Source organism: Oncorhynchus mykiss, chromosome 17 (assembly GCF_057628025.1).
Source record: "Oncorhynchus mykiss isolate SJ-2025 chromosome 17, ASM5762802v1, whole genome shotgun sequence".
Taxonomy (NCBI): domain Eukaryota; kingdom Metazoa; phylum Chordata; class Actinopteri; order Salmoniformes; family Salmonidae; genus Oncorhynchus; species Oncorhynchus mykiss.
In genome coordinates, this window is record NC_143038.1 from 29357954 (window position 1) to 29370578 (window position 12625).

General features: G+C 40.9%; 1 protein-coding gene and 1 long non-coding RNA gene across 2 annotated transcripts in view; one reads left to right on the forward strand and one right to left on the reverse strand.

The window, feature by feature from the left end:
* The window catches only part of LOC110493964 (V-set and transmembrane domain-containing protein 2-like protein), a 73142-nt gene that overhangs the window by 10262 nt on the left and 50255 nt on the right, over nt 1-12625 (forward strand). The gene's annotated exons all lie outside the window — the stretch shown is intronic.
* LOC149975896 (uncharacterized) lies at nt 1095-2288 on the reverse strand. Its single transcript, XR_016487865.1, has 3 exons — nt 1619-2288; nt 1259-1369; nt 1095-1146 (listed from the first exon to the last, which is right to left on the reverse strand). It is a non-coding gene; the product is annotated as an uncharacterized LOC149975896 (long non-coding RNA).

Here is a 12625-nt window from a genome sequence, read left to right on the forward strand (position 1 = left end):
AGTTAATGCTAAATGTGGTGACAGAGAGACATACTGTATATTGTAATGAATAAAAAAAGGGAATCAAGATCAAATGAATACTCACATACTGTATGTGATGACTTATTTGTTTTTAATTCATTCAGATTAAAAAAAGGTTCAAATGATCACACAAAATAATTATCAACAGAACACATTGTACATAACATTTTCTACACTAGGAACAACATCTTAAAATTAAATTAATTCAATATATTGTGCTGGTTCAAATCATACACAAATTGATTCACATAGAAAACACCTACGATACATTTAATTTCCTACAATAGGGGTGACATGTCTTCTGAAATGTATACAGATTCAACATACTACAGTATACAGGTTCAGGGGATCATAAACTCACAGAAAAAATGTTTAATTATGTAGCTTGGTTTAACAACAAATTATTCACTCTGCAGAGATTCATAAAAAGAGCGTGCAGCAGCTGGCAAGTAGTTGAGCATGGTCATCAGATCTTGGTACTTGTTTTTTTTTGATGGGCAGAGGACTCTCATATGCTCTAGGGTAGTGGCTTGCAAAATAGGGAGGTTGAGGTGTAGCTCCTTGTTTTGGTTTGGATATCAGCCACGACTTCCATCCCTCAAATAGACTGTGGCTCTGTTTGGCGTACAGATTCCAAGGATCCTCAACTGAAATTAGAACAGAAACATTTTAAGTTCCTGACATCAATAACAACTTTCACAGTCAAGCATTAGGATATTTTATTGTTAGAACAACATGTTGCGTGTTGATGGGATGTTAGTAAACTATTCTCTGTGCAATACCTGTGACTTTTAACCACCTCACTGAGGTGATCTGTAGTCCAGCTGGTCACTTGAGGACAGAATCTGGGAGGTGCCTGAAGTCTTCACATTGCATCCTCATCACCTTGAATGGTTTTGCTGGTTGTGCTTCAAGTATCATCTTTGAAACATCATATAGGTGTATGAAGGACTGACACCTTGCGCCTCTTCTCGATGGTGGCAAAAGATCGATCACAAGGAAGAAAAGAATGACCAGAGACCATGAACTTCTGCTCAACTTGGGTAAAGTAACCCATAGAGACGAGCATCGAAATCAGATTGAGCATCCGCCAGTTGTTATTCTGCCCACAGCATCTGTCAGCATCTGTACAGAGAATACAATATGTTTGTAATTGATATTCATATAGACATTAATTCATATTTTCACTTGCCTGAAGATGGCTGTTGGTTAGCTGGAACACAGACATGAAAGTAACCTTGCACACATTCAATCTCTGGCCTGCTTGCTGTACATGGTATTTGAAGGTTTGTTTCCGTCGTTTGTTCTCCTTTGTATCCTCAGGTTTACGTCTCCGTTTCACCTCATGCTGCAATAAAAATTGACAATGATGAATTCAGAATTTAATATACTGTAGCACATTCAGGATATTGCTTGATCAGGACCTCCATCTTTCACACACTCCCAATCTATACACAGAATGAGTTTGTATTGCAACATTGTGTAACACAGCACTTTTAGAGTTAATGTTAATGTACGTATCATTACTGTCAAAGTTAAACTATGCAAGTGTTCAATATAGCTATTATAATAATAGGCGTTTTGTCTTATTTCTAACCTGTTCTAAGCCGGAGAGAATCAACGCTTGTTGTTTCTCGTATGGGACAGTATAGAACCTGTTGAACAGATGCAGCTTGCGTTCATCAGTCAACTTTCCACAATCCTTTCTGCACGTCGTGGAACACGCTCTTCCCTGCAGGATACAGTGTAACTAGCTAGCTACTGTAGCCATGTCGAATCATCCGGTGGACGGAGAAAAAGTAGCTAGCTATGTTTCTTCTATAATCTAGCAATAACATTTGTAACGATAATGTATGAGTTAGTAGCCAACGAACTTTAGCTAATATGTTTTCTCTATAGTTACAAATTAGACAACCCAGAACATACATGTTAGTTACTGTACTCTATAGCTAGCTAGCTTGATTGTTTGATATACGGTTCTTCCACATACCTCTTTTGGACAGCTTTTCCCAGTTTTTTCTTGACCCTTACGATTTGTATAGGGTTTTCCCGCATCCCGTAAGATCTTCCTTTGCCTGTCTTTCCATTCTTTTAGTTTTGTTTTACGTTTCTTTCCCACATTTCTGCGATTTTCATCAGCAACAGAAAGGTTGTGCGCTTGTCCGTCCATTCTGAGTGGTGCACATAAACGGTTATTCCACGAGAGCCTATCTTTAAATTTAAAATTATTGTTAATTAGCGCGTGGAAAGCTTGTGAAACCGGTTCACTATAGAAAAATGATAATGATTTTTTATGTATATCTCATTTTTTTTTTAAATGTCACATATATGGTTCTTCGCCTGTAGGATTCAAATAATGCAAAGTTCATATTCATTTTCAAACAGCACAATACTAATGTTTTAACTTAGGAAGAGTTCAGAAATCAATATTTGGTGGAATAACCCTGATTTTCAATCACAGCTTTCATGTGTCTTGGCATGCTCTCCTCCAGTCTTTCACATTGATTTTGGTTGACTTTATGCCACTCCTGGCGCAAAAATTCAAGCAGCTCAGCTTTGTTTGATGGCTTGTGACCATCCATCTTTCTCTTGATCACATTCCAGAGGTTTTCAGTGGGGTTCAGGTTTGGAGATTTGGCTGGTCATGACAGGTTCTTGATCAGGTGCTCCTCCATCAACACGTTGATTGACCTGGCTGTGTGGCATGGAGCATTGTCCAGCTGGAAAAAGTTTTCTTCCAGGACAACCTTGTACGTGGCTTGATTCATGCGTCCTTCACAAAGACAAATCTGCCCGATTCCAGCCTTGCTGAAGCATCCCTAGATCATCACCGATCCTCCACCAACTTTCACAGTGGGTGCGAGACCTGGAGAGGCATACAAGCCACAGTGTCTCGCACCCAGTGTGAAATTTGGTGGAGGATCGGTGATATATATATATATATATATATATATATATATATATATATATATATATATATACAGTGCCTTGCGAAAGTATTCGGCCCCCTTGACCTTTGCAACCTTTTGCCACATTTCAGGCTTCAAACATAAAGATTTAAAACTGTATTTTTTTGTGAAGAATCAGCAACAAGTGGGACACAATCATGAAGTGGAACGACATTTATTGGATATTTCAAACTTTTTTAACAAATCAAAAACTGAAAAATTGGGCGTGCAAAATTATTCAGCCCCTTTACTTTCAGTGCAGCAAACTCTCTCCAGAAGTTCAGTGAGGATCTCTGAATGATTCAATGTTGACCTAAATGACTAATGATGATAAATACAATCCACCTGTGTGTAATCAAGTCTCCGTATAAATGCACCTGCTCTGTGATAGTCTCAGAGGTCTGTTAAAAGCGCAGAGAGCATCATGAAGAACAAGGAACACACCAGGCAGGTCCGAGATACTGTTGTGAAGAAGTTTAAAGCCGGATTTGGATGCAAAAAGATTTCCCAAGCTTTAAACATCCCAAGGAGCACTGTGCAAGCGATAATATTGAAATGGAAGGAGTATCAGACCACTGCAAATCTACCAAGACCTGGCCGTCCCTCTAAACTTTCAGCTCATACAAGGAGAAGACTGATCAGAGATGCAGCCAAGAGGCCCATGATCACTCTGGATGAACTGCAGAGATCTACAGCTGAGGTGGGAGACTCTGTCCATAGGACAACAATCAGTCGTATATTGCACAAATCTGGCCTTTATGGAAGAGTGGCAAGAAGAAAGCCATTTCTTAAAGATATCCATAAAAAGTGTTGTTTAAAGTTTGCCACAAGCCACCTGGGAGACACACCAAACATGTGGAAGAAGGTGCTCTGGTCAGATGAAACCAAAATTGAACTTTTTGGCAACAATGCAAAACGTTATGTTTGGCGTAAAAGCAACACAGCCCATCACCCTGAACACACCATCCCCACTGTCAAACATGGTGGTCACAGCATCATGGTTTGGGCCTGCTTTTCTTCAGCAGGGACAGGGAAGATGGTTAAAATTGATGGGAAGATGGATGGAGCCAAATACAGGACCATTCTGGAAGAAAACCTGATGGAGTCTGCAAAAGACCTGAGACTGGGATGGAGATTTGTCTTCCAACAAGACAATGATCCAAAACATAAAGCAAAATCTACAATGGAATGGTTCAAAAATAAACATATCCAGGTGTTAGAATGGCCAAGTCAAAGTCCAGACCTGAATCCAATCGAGAATCTGTGGAAAGAACTGAAAACTGCTGTTCACAAATGCTCTCCATCCAACCTCACTGAGCTCGAGCTGTTTTGCAAGGAGGAATGGGAAAAAATGTCAGTCTCTCGATGTGCAAAACTGATAGAGACATACCCCAAGCGACTTACAGCTGTAATCGCAGCAAAAGGTGGCGCTACAAAGTATTAACTTAAGGGGGCTGAATAATTTTGCACGCCCAATTTTTCAGTTTTTGATTTGTTAAAAAAGTTTGAAATATCCAATAAATGTCGTTCCACTTCATGATTGTGTCCCACTTGTTGTTGATTCTTCACAAAAAAATACAGTTTTATATCTTTATGTTTGAAGCCTGAAATGTGGCAAAAGGTTGCAAAGTTCAAGGGGGCCGAATACTTTCGCAAGGCACTGTACATATATATATATACTCTGACATTGTTTGTTCTGATATTTCTTCATTTCTTTATTTTTTACTTTTTGGATAACGTGCATATTGTTTTGTTTTGGTTGGTATTATTTCTGTACCGTTGGAGCTAGAAACACAAGCATTTCGCTGCACCTGCGATAACATCTGCAAATCTGTGTACATGACCAATAAACTTTGATTTGATTTATCAGGCCAGACACTGATGGGTTGATATATTGACCTGGTACCCAGGAGCTGTGGCGCACCGGCACTTATGTGTGGCTCAGTGGGTAGCGTACCCCGCTTGCAAATGCCAAGGGTTGAGGGTTTGATTCCCCATGGGGCCACCCATATGTAAAATGTATGCATACATGACTGTAAGTTGTGTTGGATAAAAGCATCTGCTAGATGGCATTTTATATTATAATATAGAACACAGCAGCCGATGCAGTGTTCCATAGAGCGTTTGTTTTATTTAGCCCAGGCTCATTTGTATACAGCCCCAGATAAGTGCATTTGTCCCGGGTTTCGTGGCCCTGCATGGCCACTGCTCATCCGACGTGTACAGGTCTGTAGGTCTAACACCTGTGCAGCTAGGCGGAACATTGCATGGCATCGGAAGGGAAGGTGAAGAAGTCAGGTCTAACAACACCTGGCTCCTTTGACACGTGTGTCTGGGTCTGCCCCGGTCCTGCCAATCTCACAGCATCAGGTCTCGGAAGGTTGCACAGAGAAAAGACGAGGGAGGGGGGGCAATGTTGAGTATGTGTCCATGTGTACCTGGAAGAGCAATAATGAACACAGTACAAGACATAAGATCTACTCTAGTAGGGAAAATGTGACATTGGACGTCATAATTGTCTGGTTGTAAATTGGTTCCCTAATTGTAGAGGCATCAGCCTATCACAAGGAAAATATGTATATTTTGTACACGATGACACCAAGACGTCTAGCAAAGATGGCACATCATTATCTGTGTCAGGGTGTGACTAGGGTGGGCATTCTAGTTTCTTTATTTCTATGTTTTCTGTTTCTACGTCTTGGTCGGGTATGGTTCTCAATGAGGGACAGCTGTCTATCGTTGTCTCTGATTGGGAATCATACTTAGGCAGCCTGTTTTGCCACCTTAGTTGTGGGTAGTTGACTTTGTTAGTGGCCTGTATAGCCCTAGTAAGTGTCACGGTTGTTTTTGTTGGTGACATTCAAAATAAAAAGGAATGTACGCTCACCACGCTGCACCTTGGTCTGGTCATTTCATTTCCCTGACGACGTTCATGACAGTCTGGTAAGATATCCAGGTAACAACCATCAGAACAAAAACACCAGACAACACCGGATGATCCGGATCAACACAACACCAGATGTATTTCTCCTGGTCGCTAAAAAAGCATGAAAAAAATCTGTAGGCCTATACAACCTGACCATGACCTCACAATATGTTATTGACGCCATTAAAATTGCCCTAGGACACTGTTTTGTTGAATATTCTGCACTGTGACGGCAGTCCAATTTGACAACATTTCAAATCCCACCCAACAGAACGTCAATGTACTCTGATTGTTTCACCATGTAATCATTGTTCACACTAAATTTACCATCTGGGCGTATTGTATAAGTTAATTACGCACAAAAAATATTTTTAAATCCTCCTCCACAGTATTGTCAATACCAGTACTGACAACGACAACCATCATCAATACTGTCACACCCTGATCTGTTTCACCTGTTTTGGTGATTGTCTCCACCCCTCTCCAGGTGTCACCCATCTTCCCCATTATCCCCTGTGTATTTATACCTGTGTTCTCTGTTCATCTATTGCCAGTTTGTCTTGTTTGTCAAGGCAACCAGCGTTTTGTCTCAGCTCCTGCTTTTCCCTCGTCTCTTTTTCTCACCCTCCTGGTTTTGTCCCTTGCCTGACCCTGAGCCTGCCTGCCATCCTGTACCTATGCCGCTACTCTGGATAACCTGACCTGACCCTGACTCTGCCTGACCTGACCCTGAAACTGCCTATCGGCCTGTACTTTTGCCCCACTACTCTGGATTACCAACCCCTGCCTGCCTTGACCTGTCATTTGCCTGCCCCTGTTGCTGTAATAAACATTGTTCAGCACAGTCTGCATTTGGATCTTACCTGAAACGTGATAAATACCTATCACCACCAAGTTCCTACCTTTTATTCCCTTGTTATCTTCACCAATAAGTAATAATACTATTACTCATATTGGCATTAATCATAAACACGGTCATATTAATAGCTAAAATAAGAGTAATAATAGTTGTAATTATAATAATAACGTCAACGACAATACAATTATCATCAGCTCATTATTTTCTCACTTTGTAAGTTGGCAGTCTTCAATCACAACACAAGGTATATCAGACCACTTTGTTCAGTTCATTAGATTCCCTTGCCAATGAAAATGGAAGAAAGGTTCAGAAACAACATTATAGGCTCACTTAGGCCTAGATTCCATCAGATCAAGCCTTAACCAGTCATAGCAGACAGCAGCATAGCAGATGTGTTGCTGGTGTTGGAACTGCTGATGAAGACAGCTTGGCTGTCGAAAGGTTGGTAATTACATTTTTGCATCTGAGCTCCTAGAGTGTGCGGCTCTCTTTTATTTTCAAGTTGGAACTGCTTTTGCCATCATTCCTCACAAAGCCAAAAGTTCAGAACAAGAAAGTGGGCTGCATGGGATTTCTCTTAATGTGACACCGTTCAGCCACGGGCATTGTCCGCTTTAGGTATAATGCCAGGAGCCGCTTGTGGATTTGACAGCTCTGACGCAGTTCCAACTCCGTCACCGTCAAACAACCGCTATGTGGATGTCGGCTGAAGCGGATCTGATTGAATAGAGCCATTATTCACATTCAGACAATCACAATAGAGGATAGGCAGATCAGCCCAGTTTGTTTCAAGTTCATTAGATCCGAATGTCAGTGAAATGAGAGAAAGAAATTGAAAACAACAAGAGCAGTTTTTAAATGTCCATTACTCACACTTTGCCTATTAGGCAGAGAACATATTTCCACATGCCATCCTTGTTATATTCTAGCATTAAAAATAATAATTTGAAGAACTGGCAATAACTGATAACGGGTATCCGCTTTACACATCACAACACCCTTGAAAGAACACATAATCCTCATTTGGAATCGCCCTTGACACTGAAGGACAAGTATGGTAAAATAATAATACATCTCAATATGCAGATCTGGTAATTGGAGCAATTTATTAAATATGTATATTTTAACTGTAGATCTACCTATATCAAATATTATACCATTACACCTATTATATCATGACCCTTTTCCATGATTTGGAAAAGGGGTCGGAGAGAGAAAGGTAGCGTAAACAAAACGAATCAGATCAAAATGTCCCGCCCCATGGGAAGTAGTGGTTTAAAATGTACTTTCTTAAACCAGTTACTGTTGGGTTTACTCATTTAATTTAGGCTAACATTAGTTTGACCCAATGTTAATTCCCCACAACACTTCCCTCCATCAGAAGACCAAGGGGAACAAAGGTAACATTGGACTTCATATCTTCATCTCAACACACTGCCTCGTGGAGGGTTTTTCTGGTTCACCTGTAATGGTTAGTGCAGTGCAGAATGGCTACACTTCTACTAATGTGATCAGCATTAAGGTTATGTCTGTCTCTATATCCTTTCCATTGGCTATTGGTTGAACTTAGAGTTTGCTGTTCAGGAGTTATTCACAACTTGGATGCTATGGTTCATGTACCTACAGTAAATACCACAGGTATCAGAGAGTCAAACGTGAAGAATTCCATCTCATGGAACCAGTTTTTACCACAGATGAAAGTTCCGAATTGCGAATATGAAGTCTTCAATACACCTGTTTGAGTGAGTAATTCACCAGTTTTGCACAGTAAACCCTTTGAGTCTTGAACCTCACATGGGAGATATCCAGGATTTCTGCAGCCAATAATAGATAAGGCCTTGCAGGCTTGCACAAAGCCCAATCCCCCAGGCTCCCTGCTAAGTGTCACGTTCTGTGGACCTATTTATTGAAATGTTACACTGCCTGTGATCTTGATTGCCGAAGACTCCTCTCATCAGATCAAAGGCTCAGAGCATTTCTTTTGATATTCCTTGCCATAAATTCAGTGCCATGTCTAGCCCCAAAGTCCCCAGGAGCCTAATTGTTATTACACCACATTCAATTGATAGCATGGTAGAGAAGCAAATGCCTATTTCAGAATCCGTGTATTGGCCCGACAAGACTCTCGGATGACCCTCATATTGAAATGCAACACATTTATATTTGAAGTATTTCCAACTTCCTGAGACTGAATGTTACAAAATGTGATGTTGATGACATAGACTTCTTTTTGGCATCAGACTAACAGTTAACATTTGACAGGAAACATGAGATTTCCTAAAAACAGTATAATTCTAACACACAAACAAATTCCCAGACCAATCTATCATACAGTCATAGAGTCTTAGAGAACTACTTTTGTGTAGAAATCTTGTGGATTGACCCTCCAAGGTTCAATCTTTGCTACAAAGTGGAGCTCTCCTTTCCCCGGTGTCCTCCTCCTCCAAAACACACCACTGTGCATCACTTCATCCATGTCAGACCTGTCATTCCGCTACACTCACTCACCAGGTCTCTGTCATGACCCTCTGCTGTGACAGTGTAAATGTCCAATCTGTTGGCCCCTCTCTCACAGCCAGAGCCGCATTCAATTGAAAGCCAATGCAAACTGCCTGGGCAGATGAGACTCATTAAATGGACACCAAGCAGAGTGTGTAGGAGGATTTCAAAGACTTTTTGTGCGTAATTAATTTATACAGTACGCCCAGACGGTAAATTTAGTGTGAACAATGATTACATGGTGAAACAATCAGAGTGCATTAACGTTCTGTTTGGTTGGGAATTTCAAATGGTGCCAAATTGGACTATGCCTTCACAGCGCAGAATATTCAACAAAAGAGTGTCCTAGGGCAAACCGATTTCAACTACAATAACATATTTTGTGAGGTCATGGTCAGGTTGTATAGGCCTACAGATGTTTTTTTTTTCATGCTTTTTAAGCATACCAGGAGAAATACATCTGTTGTTGTGTTGATCCGGATCATCTGGTATTTTTGTTCTGATGGTTGTTGCCTGGATATCTTACCAGACAATGATGTACCATCTTTGCTAGACGTTTTGGTGTTGTCGTGAACAATTATGACGTCCCATGTCACATTTTACCTACTAGGGTAGAGCTTATGTCTTGTACTGTGTTCATTTTTGCACTCCCAGGTACACATGGACACACAATCGACATTGCCTGCCTGCCCCCCACACCACTGCCACTCTCTGTTGTCATCTATGCATAGTCACTTCAATTAACTCCTAGATGTACATACCACCTAAACGAATTGGTGCCCCCGCACATTGCCTCTGTACCGGCACACCCCTGTATATATAGTTATTTCTTACTGTTGCTCTTTAATTACTTGTTACTTTTATCTCTTATTCTTATCCGTATTTTTTTAACTGCACTGTCGGTTAGGGGCTCGTAAGTAAGCATTTTACTGTTAGGTCTACACCTGTTGTATTCGCATCATGTGACTAATACATTTTTATTTTATTTGACATTGCACCTCCCTCCCCCCGTTTCCCTCATCTTTTCTCTGTGAATCCTTCCCGAGACCTGATGCTGTGAGATTGGCAGAACCGGGGCAGACCCAGACACACGTGTCAAAGGAGCCAGGTGTTGTTAGACCTGACTTCTTCACCTTCCCTTCCGATGCCATGCAATGTTCCGCCTAGCTGCACAAGTGTTAGACCTACAGACCTGTACACGTCGGATGAGCAGTGGCCACGAAACCCCAGGCGAATGCACTTATCTGGGGCTGTATACAAATGAGCCTGGACCAAATCTACCAATACTAATACAGAATTATAATAATATACACTTCTCTTTCCATGACAGACTGACCAGGTGAAATCTATGATCCCTTATTGATGTCACTTGTTAAATCTTCTTCAATCAGTGTAGATGGAGGGAATGAGACAGGTTAAAAAAGGATGTTTAAGCCTTGAGACAATTGAGACAAGGATTGTGTATTTGTGCCATTCAGAGGGTGAATGGGTAACACAAAAGTGCCTTTGAACTGAGTATGGTAGTAGGTGCCAGCAATGCTTAATTTGAGCCATATCCTGCCAGAACAGAGATCCGGCACCTCTCAGATTTGACCTTGTTCATTCCGGCACCTCTTTGACCAGCTACGGTACCTCTCACGGCATTATTTATACAATTTGTTCACTGTTTGCATTGTAAACATTTTTTTTTAAGCGATCAGAGTTAAATCAAGTTGCATCCTGGTTATTTCTCCCGCCTCCCTGAAAAACCATAATGTAAAAGCATTCCTTCTGTGCAATCATCCTATCCTTCCAAACTGATTTCAGACCTGCTCTCTTATTTGTACATATAGGTTATGGGGTAGGCCGGCAAGGTAAGTAACTGATTTTGAAGCAGGTCTTGGCAGTGGTGGTCAGCTAGTGAAGAGGTCCCTACGTAATCATGTCAGAGAGCATAGGCTAGTAGTCTCCCTACTGAATTTTAAACATGGAAAAGACAAATCAAAAATGGATAAGCAAAGGCAATCAACTTTAATGAAGATTTTCAAGTCCAAAAATCCTGAAAAAGATGGTGAATCGAACCTGAAACGAGCCAGAGAACTGCCAATGGCGGATGAGAGGAATGGGTCAGAAGTTTACATACACTAAGTTGACTGTGCCTTTAAACAGCTTGGAAAATTCCAGAAAATTATGTCATGGCTTTAGAAGCTTCTGATAGGCTATTTGACGTCAATTGGAGGTGTACCTGTGGATGTATTTCAAGGCCTATCTTTAAAACTCAGTGCCTCTTTGCTTGACATCATGGGAAAATCAAAAGAAATTAGCCAAGACCTCAGCAATTTCCAAACGCCTGAATGTACCACAGTCATCTGTACAAACAAGAGTACGCAAGTATAAACACATGGGACCACGCAGCCGTCATACCCATCAGGAAGGAGACGTGTTCTGTCTCCTAGACATGAACGTACTTTGGTGTGAAAAGTGCAAATCAATCCCCAAACAACAGGAAAGGACCTTGTGAAGATGTTGAAGGTAACAGAAACAAAAGTGTATATATATCCACAGTAAAACAAGTCCTATATCGACATAACCTGAAAGGCCGCTCAGCAAGGAAGAAGCCACTGCACCAAAACCACCATAAAACGGCCAGACTACGGTTTGCAACTGCACATGGGGACAAAGTTCGTACTTTTTGGAGAAATGTCCTCTGGTCTGATGAAACAAAAACAGAACTGAAAAAGTGTGTGTGAGAAAGGAGGCCTACAAACCTCAGTTACACCAGCTCTGTCAGGAGGAATTGGCCAAAATTTTGTGGAAGCTTGTGGAAGGCTACTCGAAACGTTTGACCCAAGTTAAACAATTTAAAGGCAATGCTACCAAATACCAATTGAGTGTATGGTAACTTCTGACCCACTGGGAATGTGATGAAATAAATAAAAGCTGAAGTAAATCATTCTCTACTATTATTCTGACATTTCACATTCTTAAAATAATGTGGTTATCCTAACCTACTTAAGACAGGGAATTTTTTACTCGGATTACATGTCAGGAATTGTGAAAAACTGAGTTTAAAAGTAGTTGGCTAAGGTGTATGTAATCTTCCGACTTCAACTGTATCTGCTGGTGGAATTGTCCGTAATCTGTTATCTACGTTAGAGGGTGTGAAGTTTACTGAAAAAACCCTCATTGGAATTACATGTGATTGTGCGTCTGTCATGCTGCGATGCAAGAGCGAGGTAGTAACAAGGCTTCAGGCCCTCTTCCCTAATAGAACCGTTTGGCACTGCTCGGCATACAGGCTTGAGCTCGCAGTAGGTAATGTGGTAAAAGAGATGAGAGCAATCAATTATTTTAAAATACTTATGGACAAGCTATATACGGTTCATAGCGTAT